The sequence below is a fragment of the Physeter macrocephalus genome, chromosome 18 (assembly GCF_002837175.3).
Source record: "Physeter macrocephalus isolate SW-GA chromosome 18, ASM283717v5, whole genome shotgun sequence".
NCBI classification, from domain to species: Eukaryota; Metazoa; Chordata; class Mammalia; order Artiodactyla; family Physeteridae; genus Physeter; species Physeter macrocephalus.
In genome coordinates this window covers 49,142,048-49,158,406 of record NC_041231.1, presented here as the reverse complement: position 1 = coordinate 49,158,406, position 16,359 = coordinate 49,142,048, and positions in this window count along the sequence as shown.

The following is a 16,359-nucleotide window of genomic DNA, read 5'->3' as shown; positions in this document are numbered from 1 at the left end:
GGGGCACGAACCCGTGTCCCCTGCATCGGCAGGCGGACTCTCAACCACTGCACCACCAGGGAAGCCCATATGAGGAATTTTTGGGTGAGCACAATAATGGGCAGTGCCTACTGGCATTTGGTGGGAGGGGGCCAGGAGGCAGGGTGTCTGGCAGCCTGCTGGACGGACAAGCACATGATGTTGGATGACCCCCGGTGATTCATGTGGGTGAAAATCTTGTCTGTAATTATTCAAGCCTAGAAGCTAACTTCACGTAACATAAAAAAACCAAAGCATTTCAGCACAGTTTGAACATAACTGAACTTTCCAACCATGTTAAATCTACTGAAGATTGTACTTTGTTTTGTTTGGGATTTTAACAGGAGATGGCCACCGTTCTGAAAACTCATGTCACCAGCCCCAGTGTTGCTTGTGGTGTTTGAGTTCCCTCTGTGACACACCTCTATTGGCCCATGTATCTAGCTGTCCCACTCACAAAATCCTCTGTTTATATTGTTTAACCTTTATTTCAAGTTGTCAAATGCAAAGGAAAAATGTCTATAAAGTTCAGTTGCAAACTGAGTTGCTTGTTTTAAATCCAAACTTACTCATTCTCAGTAGGTACAAACACCTGACAACTGTCTTCTAGTTAACTGTGCCTGACCATTTACATATTGAGATACATATCATTGTATTCTAAATTGCTTTCCTTTTATATTACAGAATATACTTTATATTATGTTATATTGGGGGCATTATATTGATTTTTAAAAAAATATTGTTTGTATAAGTGTCTTATAAGAGTTATAAATGGTATTTTAGGCCAATAAAGGGAGAATGTGAAATATCTATTATCCAGAGTAGATGTAGAGTCAGACGGGTTTGGGAATCCAGGCCTTCAGAACATGGATGTTTAAGGCCTAATCTTGCTCCACCTGTTTCTTGCTATGCTAACTCAATCTGGGGAAAATAGGAGGGCAAACATTGGGAGCAAGGATTAAAGGCAAGGACTCCAGAAAGACGGGGTGGAGTGTGTGGAGGGCAGGGAGTCAGGATGTGGTCACCAAAAAAGAGAGATGGTGCACAAACAGCACTGAATACAAAGTGCTTCTTCCTTCTCACCAAGCTACTGACCACTGGGCCTGACCACGGCATCCCATCTGCACTAGCTTCTCCTGGACAAGCCTGAGACCTGAGGGTGGAAAGGGAGATGTCAGATTTCAGCGCAGAGGTGGGCAGAGCCAGCTGAGGTGCTCCAGAGGTTCAGGGTTTTAGGAAAAGCAAGTTTGGGGCTACTTTGCCTAGGGATGATGTTGAGCAATGTGCAAAGGGCATGTCTATGGGAAAGAGAGCAAAAGGAAAAGAGAAAATCATTCAGTGCTAAAAAAGCAGGGGGAATTTAACCATGAAAGTGAAAGTTCTATGTAGATTTTCACGACATCCATTCCTTAAGGAATGGCACGAACCTGCAGCATGTGCGGAAATTGGCAGCCCGGAAATGAGGGATCTGTGCATGGATTTTCCTAGCACCCATGATGATGAGTGAAGGAAGGAGTTTGTTTACCCCATTCTGAGACTTCCCTGGAGACGCTGGCAACAGACAGGCCTCCAGCTGAGCAGGTAGCGTCAGGGTGCTGGGCCCAGGGTCGCCGAGGACGTGCAGAGGAGTGAGAATATGATGGTGGCTGCCAGATTGGGTTTCTTATGTAAGTTTCTAGAGCTTGGAGTGGGGAGGAAAAAGAGACTCAGACTTTAAGCAAGAATGTTGGCTTATATTTTGAGTCCCTTAGTTTGGGACTCCCTGTAAACAGACCCTGAGACAAAGTCCAGATGCAGGTGGTGTGTTTTGGAGGGCATCCCAGGAAGCTGAACTGAGAAGGTGGGGAAGAGAGAAAAGTCGATACAATGTGGGTTAAAGAACAGGTTACTGGGACTTCCCTGGTGGCGCAGTGGTTAAGAATCCGCCTGCCAATGCAGGGGACACTGGTTCGATCCTTAGTCTGGGAAGAGCCCACATGCTGCGAAGCAACTAAGCCCATGTGCCACAACTACTGAGCCTGCGCTCTAGAGCCCGCGAGCCACAACTACTGAGCCCACGTGCCGCAACTACTGAAGCCCGCGCGCCTAGAGCCCATGCTCCATGACAAGAGAAGCCACCACAATGAGAAGCCCTGCGCACCGCAACAAAGAGTAGCCCCCGCTCACCACAACTAGAGAAAGCCCACATGCAGCAGCAAAGACCCAACGCAGCCAAATTAATTAAAAATTAAAAAAATAATAATAAAGCAAAAAATGTCTTAAAAAAAAAAAGAACAGGCTACTGCTGGGGCCCACTGGGGTTCAAAGAAGCTGTATAGAAATCACTTAAAAATTTTAAATTAAAAAAATAATAATAAAGCAAAAAATGTCTTAAAAAAAAAAAGAACAGGCTACTGCTGGGGCCCACTGGGGTTCAAAGAAGCTGTATAGAAATCACTTAAAAATTTTCCCACTAGAGCATTTATCCATGACTCCTATGTCCTATTGTTTGAGGGTTTCTGTAGCAGGTGTGAAAGAGGGGGACCTAACAGGCAGAGAAGAGAGATGCAGGTATTTGGCGTGGGAAACCATCAGCTGGTACAGGAATTGTCCCCCACAGCTGCAGGTGAATTCAGGGAGGCAGACGGGATATTAGGCAAAACATCAACAGCAGTTCCTGCAGCCCCTAAGTGCAAATCTCAGGAAAGACCCCGTTACATTCTTGAACTGTGAAAACACACAAATCTCCCTATTTTGTTCTTGTTTTGGGGGGAACATGTGCAGCAATGTGTACAAATATTTTGACCTGGAGAAATGTTCAAGGAATATGTCCTCTTTCATGGTGGGCGCTGTTCTCTTTCTTCTCTGACCCTGAGAACTTCATAGTGAAAATGGTATTAGTTCTGAGTCTCAGGTCTCACACCCACTGTCTGTGTCACGCAGAGCAAGCCACTTTGGTTTCATGACCCTGTTTTTGCACAACCATCCAAGGTGGGGAGAAATCACTTCCTAGAAGGATGTAAACCATCAATGGGATAAACCTCAGCCGTGTGAGGTGAGGGCTCGGGGACAAGAAAACTTGCACCTCCAGCCCTTTTCCACATTCAGCAATTTTGGGAACAAAAATATTGACCTCAGAATGAGATACTGAGTAGGACAGAGCCCCTGGAAGGGAAGAGCAGAGGTGAGAGGGATCTTGGGATTTTTTCAGTTTTACAGATCCAGGGCTCCTGAGTTCTATCAGTTACTTGGAGAACAGCAGCTCCACTGATGTCAAAGTGACAGAACAGCACTCAAATCCACTGAAACCGTCAAGTTTTAGGAGGTTTATTCTGGGCTCTCTGGGGACGACCCCTTGTATAACAAGATGCTAATTTTAACGGGAAATCATGGATGCAGAGAGCAGGAGTGAACGTGTAGCTATTTCTTGGCAACCCTAATTGCTGCAAGAGTTGCCAGGCTGCTAAAGGCATTCGCCTGTGCTGTACACACAGCTGGGAAATCAGAAGTGAGGAGCTGGGTTTGTTACCAGCCAAAGGCCTGGAACTCACAAGGCAATCTGCTCTCCTTGAGAAGGTACAGATGGGTCTCAAGGATTTGTCTGGAGAAATGCTACTGGTTTCTTGGCTGTGGTTGTGTTTCTTTTTCTTCCGCCCATAACAATTTGCTTTCTTGCTTTAAAAAGGCCCATGCAATAGGCACTGTGATTGGAAAGAACTTGCCTTCACAGACCAGGCTCTCACATATTAGTGTAGGTGCTTCATCAGATGCCATGGGTGCCCTGCCCAGGTCTCTTTAGCACTTACTTTCCTGTGTGGGTTGTTCTGACTTCCAGCTCCCAGCCCCCATGACTCTTTGCCAGAGTGCTCTCTCTCGTAGAGGGGAGCCTGCTTCAAGGGCTAAGAAATGCATGCCCTGAGGAGCAGCCCTCAACCAGCAACTAGTGGGAGGTGGTGACCACATACCTCAGCTCTCTCATGCTGAACCATGTTCCATGCTGGCTTCACAGGTCCCTAGCACAGTTCAGCCCTAATGGCCCTTGGTGGTATCATGCTCAGTAATGCAACCTTTTTTTTTTTTTTTTGGTACACAGGCCTCTCACTGTTGTGGCCTCTCCTGTTGTGGAGCACAGGCTCCAGACGCGCAGGCTCAGTGGCCATGGCTCACGGGCCCAGCCGCTCCGCGGCATGTGGGATCTTCCCGTCCCGGGGCACGAACCCGTGTCCCCTGCTTCGGCAGGCGGATTCTCAACCACTACGCCACCAGGGAAGCCCAGTAATGCAACCTTTATTGGCTGCCTTCCCTGCCCTGTCTCACTTCCTTATTTCCATCTCTGTGCTTCCTGGGATCACCTCCCACATTAACCACTTGCCCTCAAAGCTTTTGCTTAGGGTCTACTTCTGCAAAAACCCAAACTACAATGGTTGAATTTTCAGATTCCATCAACCTGAGTCATATTCCAGGGTTAAATGTATTCCTCCTGCTTATTACCCCTGTCCATGTGCTATAAACTCCTGCTGGCTATGTGGCTAAGAGACTTGCACAGTCCTGGGATGCTGTGGTTAGTAGGGTGTAGTGTTGGCTTTGAAGAGTCTACTCCTCCCAGGCATCAGGGGCTGAAGTGTAGATGTGAACACGAGGGTTTATCTTGGCAGGTTGCAGAAGCTTCCTTTTGCACAAGTTGGCAAAGCATTTGCTGAATGTTTCATGGCCCCTAATCCACAGAGGTGGCCTCAATCCAGCATCCAGACTTTCATGCTTTCTTAGGACCATCAAACCAGAGGGTAATCCCCAGGTATATATTTCCTTGAGTCTGAATGCCATGTTTTGGACTAATCATTCTCCATGTGGAGTCCATGGATCCATCCCCTACTTCACAATCATCAGGGATGCCTATTAAAAAGGCAGAATATGGGCGTCCCTGGTGGCTCAGTGGTTGGGAATCTGCCTGCCAATGCAGGGGACATGGGTTCGAGCCCTGGTCTGGGAAGATCCCACATGCCGCGGAGCAACTAAGCCCGTGAGCCACAACTACTGAGCCTGCGTGTCTGGAGCCTGTGCTCCACAACGGGAGAGGCCGCGACAGTGAGAGGCCCGCACACCGGGATGACGAGTGGCCCCCGCTCGCCGCAACTGGAGAAAGCCCTCGCACGGAAACGAAGACCCAACACAGCCAAAAATAAATAAATAAATAAATAAAAAAAAAGGCAGTGTAGGGGTCTCCTCTCAGAGCTACTGCATAAGAACCTCTGGAGATGAGTCAGAGGTCTGCTTTTTAACAAGTTCCTGAAATGTCTTGGCTGGGCTTCCCAGAAGCTGATCTGAGTGATGCAGCAGTCAGTGTTCCCAGGGAAGACTGGTCGAAGAGTGAGGGAAGGAAGACAGGATTGGGGAAGCCAAGGCAGGGTGAGAGAAATCTCTCACAGGATTGCCTCCACTTGATCCTCAGGGAAGCTCTGGCATTTAAGTTATATGTCAGTGATGTCTCTACTTGAGGCAAGGGGGCTGAGCTTTCGTAGCTGCACCCGTCAATCATTGGCTGAGGGCTGTGTGGGCACTTCCGGTTTTCTGTAGGTGTAGGCAGAAATTCCAGTAGCCCAAGCACAGCCCTCTAGATAAAATCACAAGTGGAAGCCATTAGAAGTAACAGAACGGATCCACCTTGGCAGAACACAGACCGTGTCCATGTAGCTGGTGATTCTTATTTGAAATCGGGCTCCTGGACTAGAATTAACTCCATGGAGTGGAGATGGTGATAGGAGTCGGGCGGGGGATGGAGGGTGCTTTGGGGAGTGTGGTTGGGTCAGACAATTCCAGATGGGCTTGGCTCTCCAAGCCAGCTCCTTTCGAGATCTCCCCACCACTGAGATGTGCAAATGTGCCTGATCGCTCTTCCTGGTTGTCTGATGGGTAACTTTTAATGCACAAGCATGTGCACATGCCATTAGAGTAAACATAATTGGATGAAACCTTCAAAGGTTTTTCACCCTTCTGTCTGCTGGAAGGGAAAGAGGAGCCCCAGGGCTCTTTTGCCAAGTTCCTTCCCTCCCCACAGATACTGCAAAGGACATCCCAATGCCTTACGGGGTTTCCCAGTGGAGAGGTGGGTGTAATTACTTGAACGATGGGAGAGAGTCACTTCAATGGCTGTATTTTTAAGCAGCTGCCTTGGTGTCAAGCACTAAGACTGTCCTGGGAAAACCAGACTTATTATTATTTCTTTTGGGTGGGGGAGGGGTTATGTCCACATAAAATAAATGTATTTTTAAATCATTATGAAAAGAAAGTGAAGAAAAAGCTTTTGACAAAATTCAACACCCATTTATGATAAAAAACTCTCCAGAAAGTGGGCATAGAGGGAACCTACCTCAACATAATAAAGGCCATATACAACAAACCCACAGCAAACATCATTCTCAATGGTGAAAAACTGAAAGCATTTCCTCTAAGATCAGGAACAAGAAAAGGATGTTCACTCTTGTCCCTATTATTCAACATAGTTTTGGAAGTCCTAGCCACGGCAATCAGAGAAGGAAAAGGAATACAAATTGGAAAAGAAGAAGTAAAACTGTCACTGTTTGTAGATGACATGATACTATACATAGAGAATCCTAAAGATGCCACCAGAAAACTAGTAGAGCTAATCAATGAATTTGGTAAAGTTGCAGGATAGAAAATTAATGCACAGAAATCTCGTGCATTCCTATACACTAACAACGAAAGATCAGAAGGAGAAATTAGGGAAACAATCCCATTCACCATTGCAACAAAAAGAATGAAATACCTAGGGATAAACCTACATGAGGAGGTAAAAGACCTGTACTCAGAAAACTATAAGACACTGATGAAAGAGATCAAAGATGACACAAACAGATGAAGAGATATACCATGTCCTTGGATTGGAAGAATCAATATTGTGAAAATGACATACTACCCAAAGCAATCTACAGATTCAGTGCAATCCCTATCAAATTACCAATGGCATTTTTTACAGAACTAGAACAAAAAAATCTTAAAATTTGTATGGAGACACAAAAGACCCCGAATAGCCAAAGCAATCTTGCGGGGAAAAAACCAGAGCTGGAGGAATGAGACTCCCTGACTTCAGACTATACTACATAGCTATAGTAATCAAGACAATATGGTACTGGCACAAAAACAGAAATATAGATCAATGGAACTGGATAGAAAGCCCAGAGATAAACCCATGCACCTATGGTCAACTAATCTATGACAAAGGAGGCAAGGATATACAATGGAGAAAAGACAGCCTCTTCAATAAGTAGTACTGGGAAAACTGAGCAACTCCATGTAAAAGAATGAAGTTAGAACACTTCCTAACACCATACACAAAAATAAACTCAAAATGGATTAAAGACCTAAATGTAAGACCAGACACTATAAAACTCTTAGAGGAAAACATAGGAAGAACACCCTTTGACATAAAGCACAGCAAGATCTTTTCTGACCCACCTCCTAGAGTAATGGAAATAAAAACAAAAATAAACAAATGGGACCTAATGAAACTTAAAAGCTTTTGCACAGCAAAGGAAACCATAAACAAGACAAAAAGACAACCCTCCGAATGGGAGAAAATATTTGCAAATGAAACAACGGACAAAGGATTAATCTCCAAAATATATAAACAGCTCATGCAGCTCAATATTAAAAAAAAAGCAACCCAATCAAAAAATGGACAGAAAACCTAAATAAACATTTCTCCAAAGACATACAGATGGCCAAGAGGCACATGAAAAGCTGCTCAACATCACTAATTATTAGAGAAATGCAAATCAAAACTACAATGAGGTATCACCTCACACCAGTCAGAATGGGCATCATCAGAAACCTACAAACAACAAATGCTGGAGAGGGTGTGGAGAAAAGGGAACCCTCTTGCACTGTTGGTGGGAATGTAGATTGATACAGCCACTATGGAGAACAGTATGGAGGTTCCTTAAAAAACTAAAAATAGAATTACCATATGACCCAGCAATCCGACTACTGGGCATATACCCAGAGAAAATCATAATTCCAAAAGACACATGCACCCCAACGTTCATTGCAGCACTATTTACAGTAGCCAGGTCATGGAAGCAACCTAAATGCCCATCAGCAGAGGAATGGATAAAGAAGATGTGGTACATATATGCAATGGAATATTACTCAGCCATAAAAGGAACGAAATTGGGTCATTTGTAGAGACGTGGATGGACCTAGAAACTGTCACACAGAGTGAAGTAAGTCAGAAAGAGAAAAACAAATATTGTATATTAACGCATACATGTGGAATCTAGAAAAATGGTACTGGTGAACCGGTTTGCAGGACAGAAATAGAGACACAGATGTAGGGAACAAAGGTATGGACACCAAGGGGGGAAATCGGGGGCAGGGTGGTGGTGGGATGAATTGGGAGATTGGGATTGACATATATACACTAATATGTATAAAATAGGTAACTAATAAAAAAAAGAAAAGAAAAGAAAGTTAGAGCAGATAAACTTAGGAAAGGAGGCAGGGAGGATGCCAGGAGCTTCTGAACCTTGTTCCCACCCTCACACACATTTCTATTTGTTCCTCAGAGCAGCCACCTCTCAAGAACACTCCTCAGAAGGGCTTGACATTGAGATCAGTGAAGCCTCTCTGTAGCTAGAACCTGAGCACCACTGCGAATGAAAACACGCTCTTCCTTTCAGGGAAAATTTACAGAGTAGAACTTTATATGGGGCAGTGACCAAAATTGTCTGATGGTTTGTTGTCCAATCTGGAAGGTTTTGACAGTGGAAATTCTGGCTGCTGGATTATTTGCATGTCTGTCAGGGCTTAGAAGCTCTGAGTTTTCTGGGTCAAATCAAAGGTGATTTTTTTCTCTCTCTCAGTCTATAGTTCAGGTTCTCATGGGCTTATACTGGGGCTGTTATCATAGCCTCTAACAGTCCCCCACTCCTTCCCTTCCCTCCAATATCAATTGCTGCATAACAAATCACCCCCAAACTAGCTTTTTCTGGCAGTGACCTCCACATCCCCCTGACTCTACAGTTTCCCCACCTGCATCTATCCTCTGTGTGAGATCTGGGACCAAACCAGAATAAGGGCTTCTAAAGAAAAATATTTCTCTGACCAGGTGTCCCCCATTTTAAGCCTGGATTCTCTCCTTCTTCTTGGTTAGCTGAAATTTACAATTACCTTCCCCACTTGGAGTGAAAATGTGGCCCAAGAACACCTGGGGGCATATTCTCCTACCCCCTCTTAAGGCTAACATTAGCTTAAGGGACTGAGTAAGTACTGGAGAGCTGGTAATCTTCACTTTGGGGATGGTGGCAAACCAGGTATGGACCAAGCCTGTTGTGTTTGGAAAATGGGGTACCAGCTGGGCTTTTCCCCATCCTCTGGGATAGGACACCTACTGCCAATAGTGGGCTCACTGTGCAATCAGAGGTGTGAGTTTAGCATTAATTCTTCACCTTCTCAGACAGTCCCTTGGATGGAGCACAATTTTTCATTGAGATGAAATGAAAGGTTATAATCGGAAGGGGATCTTAGTTCCCCCACCAGGGAGCGAAACTGCACCCCCTGCAGTGGAAGCGTGGAGTCTTATCCACTGGACCGCCAGGTAAGTCCCTGTTTACCATATTTTATCAATTCTAAGATGTAGATATTTTTTCACATTTTAACATTTGAAATCAGGCATCTCACAACTGCTGGAGACTAGATGGCTGTAGTTGTTCACATTGATATCGCTTCACCTAAGTAATGGCATTGTCGTGTGTTGAGTTTAAACACTATTTTCATGTCTTTCATAAGGTTACACTACAATTTGGCATCAAAATAAAAGGTTTTTCTGTGTTTCTTTTACACAGAAACAGCAGTAAGACCTAGAGATATTGTCAGTGAAGCAAATATTCATTGTTGGAGAAATGATTGCAATTCCATGTTTTCTCAGCAAACGATAGTCAAGGGCTTAAAGTCATCCTGAAATCTCTGTCTGTCGTCATACACTGCTCCAACCAAGCCTAAGCTATTATTTTTATTCTCTACTTGGCAATCAGGATACAGAACAGGGCACAGGAGAGGACACAGGCTTGCAGGGTTTTTTCTTTTCTGCTTTTTCTGAGTGGAATAACTTTGCAGGAGGACACGTCCCTTCCCTTAAGTATGAAGTTAGGACTGGCTGAATGCCCGCTCACATCATGGAGGCACTGGGTTCCCACAGAGGATCCTCATGGGAATGGAGCCCATATGTGATAATCAGAATACTTCCTTGCTAGGTAGGAATGCACAGGTCAAATAATCATGGTACCCACCTCACCACATGTTTGTGTGTGCACGTGAAGGTACACAGACACCCCCCCACACACACACACACACTTCTTTCTCTTTCCCTTCCCCTGTTGTTGTCCTAGTTGTGTTGATGAGGAAGTAGCTCATACATCAGAATCAGGAGAAAGGGGATGCAATTGTGCATGGATTTAAGAAAAGCATTTGATAAAAACACAATTCTTAGCATAGCACAGAATGATATCAAATGTGTATAAATTCACATTTTAGGAGGTCTGGATAACCTTCATTTGTATATAGCACAAGTGTCATTTTATTAGTGAAGTCTGTTTAAAAATGCAGTTCTAAAAAGCTGTCCTAGGTTTTGGGGAAAGAAAGAAATTTGAGGAACATTTTCTGGTGTGTCTTCCTACCAAAATGGTCTGATTATTTCTACCTGCCCTTTAGGGGATAGACTTGGAGAGATTACAGTACTTGTCCAAGGCCACAGAGCCAACAGATGGCAAAGCAGGGACAAGGGAAATGGGGGGTCAATGGTAAAAGTAGAAGCTTTAGCACAAGCTAGACTTGCTTTCAAATCACAGGAAAATCAGCTAAAATTTCCTTTCTCTTAAGTGGAATAGCACTGAATAAGGGAGGGGGAGAAAGAACCTCAAATTATGGACTTTCTGAGAACATAAACCTCAGGCACATAATGGAAGATGATTACAGATGCCCCTTTCCTCCATGAATGTCATCACTATATGTCTAAGTCTTCCAGGTAAAGGCCAAGAAAAATGACATTTCATTCATCATCACTTCTGCCCTTCTGAGCTATTTTCTTCTCTGTGAAGGTCAAGTTTCTCTCTGCTCTGAATGAATCACAAGCCGACATCGTTATTTTACTGTGAATGGGGAAGGCAGTCCAATAACCTTTCCTCCTGCTGCAGAAGATAGCACAGGCAGAGGCAGGGCAGTAGCCTTTCTAGCAGAGCTGAAGTATCTCCTTTTCCCCCAGATGAATGAGAACTGTGGAGGTTCACAAGAGAGAAGATGAGTTCTGTGACCCTCCAGGAGGTAGCAAGTGGAGAGGGTTTTATCCTCAGGCAACAGCCTTCTGGTATGATGCTAGCAATTTCTCTTCCTCTTTCTAGTGGACCATGACAGCTTCCCAGAATGCCATCTCCTCTCCCATTCTGCTAGCAGAGCTCCTCTTTACTGTGGGGAAACCAACTCATGTGGTTTGGATGGGTCTATAATTCCCCTCCTCACCTACTCCCTCTTGGGTGGGCCATGGCAGTAGGTATGGCCATTCTCCTGGCTGCAGTGATTGATTCCCAAATCAGCACTTAACCCAAGCAGAGCCAATCAGAGTTCCTCTATAAGACTTGATATACTACCACTGAGGGAGCTGGCTTGTCTTTATCTAGGCTACAGTAGGATCAGTAGGGGACTTTGTATTCAAGAGCTGTGGGTGGTTGCAAAAATGCAGGAGTCTGCCTGAGAATTCAGCCAGTATGGAGGACTGAGAGAGAGAGAGACAGGAAAGAGAGAAAGAGACGGACAATGCCTTTTAACTCCTGTATCCATCTGTGCCTGAGAAGACCTACATCTGGGTTTCCTAGTAATGGTAGTCAATAAATTCCAATTCTGTGCCAGTTTGTTTGAGCCAGGCTTTTGTCACATTCATTTCAGTCTGAACCTTGACTTCTATCGAGTCTGTCCCGCCTTGTTTATCCAGGTGAATGAAGGAAGAAGCATTTTGTCTTGGGATAGGAAGGGTATTTGTGATTACAATCAACAACTCATGCCACTCCTTGGAAAAGGCAGCTCAGACGTGGATACACGTGTTCATCATCATCTTCTCCTCCCTTCTACCTTGGCTTAGAGCGAAATGCAATTGGAGCCTTTGCTGTGGAAGGCTCTGGAGGTGTTCTAAGATGCTCAGTGTTCTCATGTTCTCTCTTCACTGCTCTCCCATGAAGGGGATGGAGAAAAGGGACTGATGGGGACTGATTTGGAAGAGAAAGCCTTAGATTCCCTTCCCTTTAACACAGCTGGGATGCTGCCAGGAAGGAGACACTGGGTGAACCCCAAGGCACCTCAACAAACACATTCAGAAAGGAAAAGGCTTAGTCATGGCCTTGAGGAGGTCTTGGTGGGGGTGGTGGTCCATATACCTGAAGCTGAACGTCCTCTTCAGAATATTCATCTATGCAATGGCCATTGTACGGCCTCTCCAATGTCACAGAGTGGCCCACGCCCAGCTGAACTGCAAGGGTGATGCTCTCTGGCAAGAACAAATTGCAATTGACTTAATTTCTCTGAGCTTCATTGACAGTGAAGTGGTTACATGATTACAGGGAACTAAGGCTGTCTTACAGAGCAGGGCTTGCTGAGGATGTTACTGCTGTGGTTTCCAGCTCTGGGGACTGGGGAGACAAGCTATTGACTGAGGGATTTTGCTTTCCAAATCAGTAAACCAAGGCTTTTGAAATTAGGCGAGGTCTGAAAGATGTTGAACTAACAGCTAAGAATTTATTAAATAATTTTATTGAGGTATAAAGTACAATAAACAGCACATAGCATATACAGTTTGATCACTTTTGACATATGTGTACACCCTTGAAGCCATCACAATCGAGACAACAAACATTTCTAATCTCCTGAAAAGTTTCCAAGTATCTCTTCCCACCTTCCCTCCCAAGCCCCAGGAAACCACTGATCTGTTGTCAGTATAGATTTGTTTCCATTTTTTAGACTCGCTAATAATAATTTTAAAGTGAGTTGAAAACAGTGTTTAGATAAGACAGTGCTGCCTCCTCAGAACAAACGGGGAAAGCTCCCCTGAACTGGTCGAGTTGGGAGCAGATACCCTCTCTGCCCACAGTAAATTCCTAGATGTTTTCCTCTCACTGTCCCTTGAGAAATGAGCCCTAGGCTAGCCCAGGGGGTAGCATGTGTTTGGAAACTTTGCAATAAGAGTTATCCAAGTAGAGCCAAGGCTGTTAGGTCGGTGGAGAGAAAGATGAGGGGGGCGAGATGGCCAAGGGACTGATCCAAGGCCCTTCATTTTGCCAAGATTAGAACCAAAGGGACTAAATTTATTCTGAAGCACAAGGAATGTAGGAGGAAGCCTTTAAATGTTAATGTCTCTAAACAATGGAGCAAATTAGCAGAAATGGCTAACTAGCTCTTGGGGCAATTATCATTATCACTGATTTTTTCTTTTCTTTTTTTTTTTTTTTTTTATGAAGGGCTGGGATGTAGCAGGGATAAGATAGAAGGGGGAATTAATTGTAGCTGTCGTTTACTCATTTTCCTTGCTTGGTTTATTACATTTAATAGAATGAATATATCTTACAGTTTATTCTGCTAATTGTCATTTGAGGGTTTCCTGTTTTTGGCTACTACCCATAATGCTACCAGGAAAAAAGATAAATTCTTATCTTTCTGAGTTGAAGTAGCCATGGTCCGTCCAGTCTAAAGGCAGAGGAATGGACTACAGACATCCTAAATCTTCATCCAGGTCTGATTCAATCATAAAAAGTTTTACAGTGTTTTACATAAACATACTTTGAAGAATAGCTTATCAAGTGAACATTTAAAAGTGTCTGAGCCTAACTTGGTAAGCTCCATTTTGAGATTATGAACAGAAAGCCTTTGTGTTGAGAAAGGTCAGCAATGAGCAGATCCTCTGATGTAGACATGGGTCTATTCACAAACCTGCTCCATGTGCTTGCCCTGCTGCTAACCTGGGCCTGGTGATGGTGTAAACTTGACCCCCCACTGCCATGAAGTAAGCTACCTTTGGGACATAATTTTAGGCTCAGAGAGCGTAAAAAGGCATCATTAAAAACTGATAAGATTTGGACTGGTGGTGCAGTGGTTAAGAATCCGCCTGCCAATGCAGGGGTCATGGGGTTTGAGCCCTGGTCCGGGAAGATCCCACATGCCGCGAGCAATTAAGCCCGTGCGCCACAACTACTGAGCCTGCGTGCCACAACTACTGAGCTCGTGGGCCACAACTACTGAAGTGCTTGTGCCTAGAGCCTGTGCTCCGCAACAAGAGAAGTCACCGCAATGAGAAGCCCGCATACTGCAACAAAGAGTAGCCCTCACTTGCCGCAACTAGAGAAAGCCCATGTACATTAACAAAGACCCAATGCAGCCAAATAAATAAATTTATTTTAAAAAACTGATAAGATTTACATCTACAAATAAATCATGCTCATTTCCCCCCATACATTTTTCTCTCAGGCCATTAAAACTTGATGGATCCAATTCTATTGTTGAACAAATATCATCTCCCATATCTTGGGACTCTTCAGTATTTCAGAGCTACAGGTTTATCAATATGTGCTACCTGAAAAATCATTTTGTTTATCTTTTATAAAACTACATTGCAATTACATTAGAAATTAATGTCAAATGAATTGGAAATCAATTCATCTGGGGAGGTCATGGGGCACTGGGGGAAGTACACTGAAATCATTAAAGATGGGAAATCATCCTCATGGTGGTTTTCTCACATTGTGAACTAAATGTGTTTGCATGTTCCCCCCAGCAGATCCCTAGGCAAATGCCACACTTGTTTTTAGGTTCTTAGTTCCTAACTTAATGTCTAGCACATAGTAAAAGCTAAGTAAACATCTATTGAATGAACCGGAGTTACTACTTTAAAAAAAATATTTATTTATTTATTTATGTATTTGGTTGCACTGGGTCTTGGTCACAGCAAGCGGGCTCCTTAGTTGTGGCATGTGAACTCTTAGTTGAGGCACGCATGTGGGATCGACTTCCCTGACCAGGAGTTTAACCCGGGCCCCCTTTATTGGAAGTGTGAGTCTTAACCACTGCACCACCAGGGAAGTCCCCAGAGTTCCTACCCTTGAACATTCATATTATTTCCAGTGTTTTTTTTTAAGGAGGTAAGGGCCTAATTTCTTCATGAATAGATCTTTTTCCTTTAAGTTCATTATTCCCTTAAAGCATAATTCCATGAATTAGATTATTGGATTAAAGAATGTCAATATCTTCTTATCTTTCTTATATATTTTATATATTTTTAAAAGTGAAAAGGAAGAAGTAAAACTGTCACTGTTCGCAGATGACATGATACTGTATATAGAAAACCCTAGAGAAAATCCTAAGGTTTTTGGTGGTCCAAAAAACTATTAGAACTCATCAATGAATGCAGGAAAATTTCAGGATACAAAATTAATATACAGAAATCTGTTGCGTTTCTATACACTAATAATGAACTATCAGAAAGGGAAATTAAGAAAACAATCCCACTTACTATATGAGTAGCTAATAGGGAAAGAGTGAGAGCTTGACATCCGGGCGGGAAACATTTTGGTGGCTGAACCCAACAGTCTTGAATCCCCAGATTCCCTTGAACTTTCCTGGCTGTCAAAAGCAAGCTCCTCCCTCTGCCTCAGGAGATGGTCTCCCCTGGCCTGGAGATCATGTTGACCTCACTTGAATTGGTGCTTCACAAAGACATACTAATTCTCTTCAAGAGCTGCCTAGCCTGAAGGAATCGGGAATTCAGGATGACGGGTGTTATCATGACTCCCCGTGAGCACCGATGACTAAGGACCGAATAGGGCTCCCCTACCCCAATGCCTTGGCGCTGTGCAAGACTGGGGATTGTGGGACCACCTAGAGAGTGGGGTTTCCCAGGAAGGACTGAGGTGGTTTTTCCTGTAGCCCAGCAGAATGGGGACTTGAGTGAGAAATTAAGTAGAGTCATGGGATATAAAGCAAGTTCTAGTTCTTGAATTCTTTATTTCAAAAGATGAAACTTATGCTTATCACACACCCAAGGACATTAAACTTCCCCTCTCCTGCCCCTACCCCACCCCACCTCCTTTCCTTGCACGTGGACTGAGACGGGGTGAGCTGACCGCTATGCTCCATCTGGTTTGCACTAACTCCTACATGCTTGCCCTCAAACTCTCCCCGTCCTGTACAGCTGTGTGCTTGGCAAAGCGAGGTCAGATGAAGCCCAAAACCATGGGAGAGAGAGGCTAATCCCCTCCCTGAATGCCACTGGCCACTTGCCAAAATGTGGCTTTGGGGACAGACAACCCAAATAAC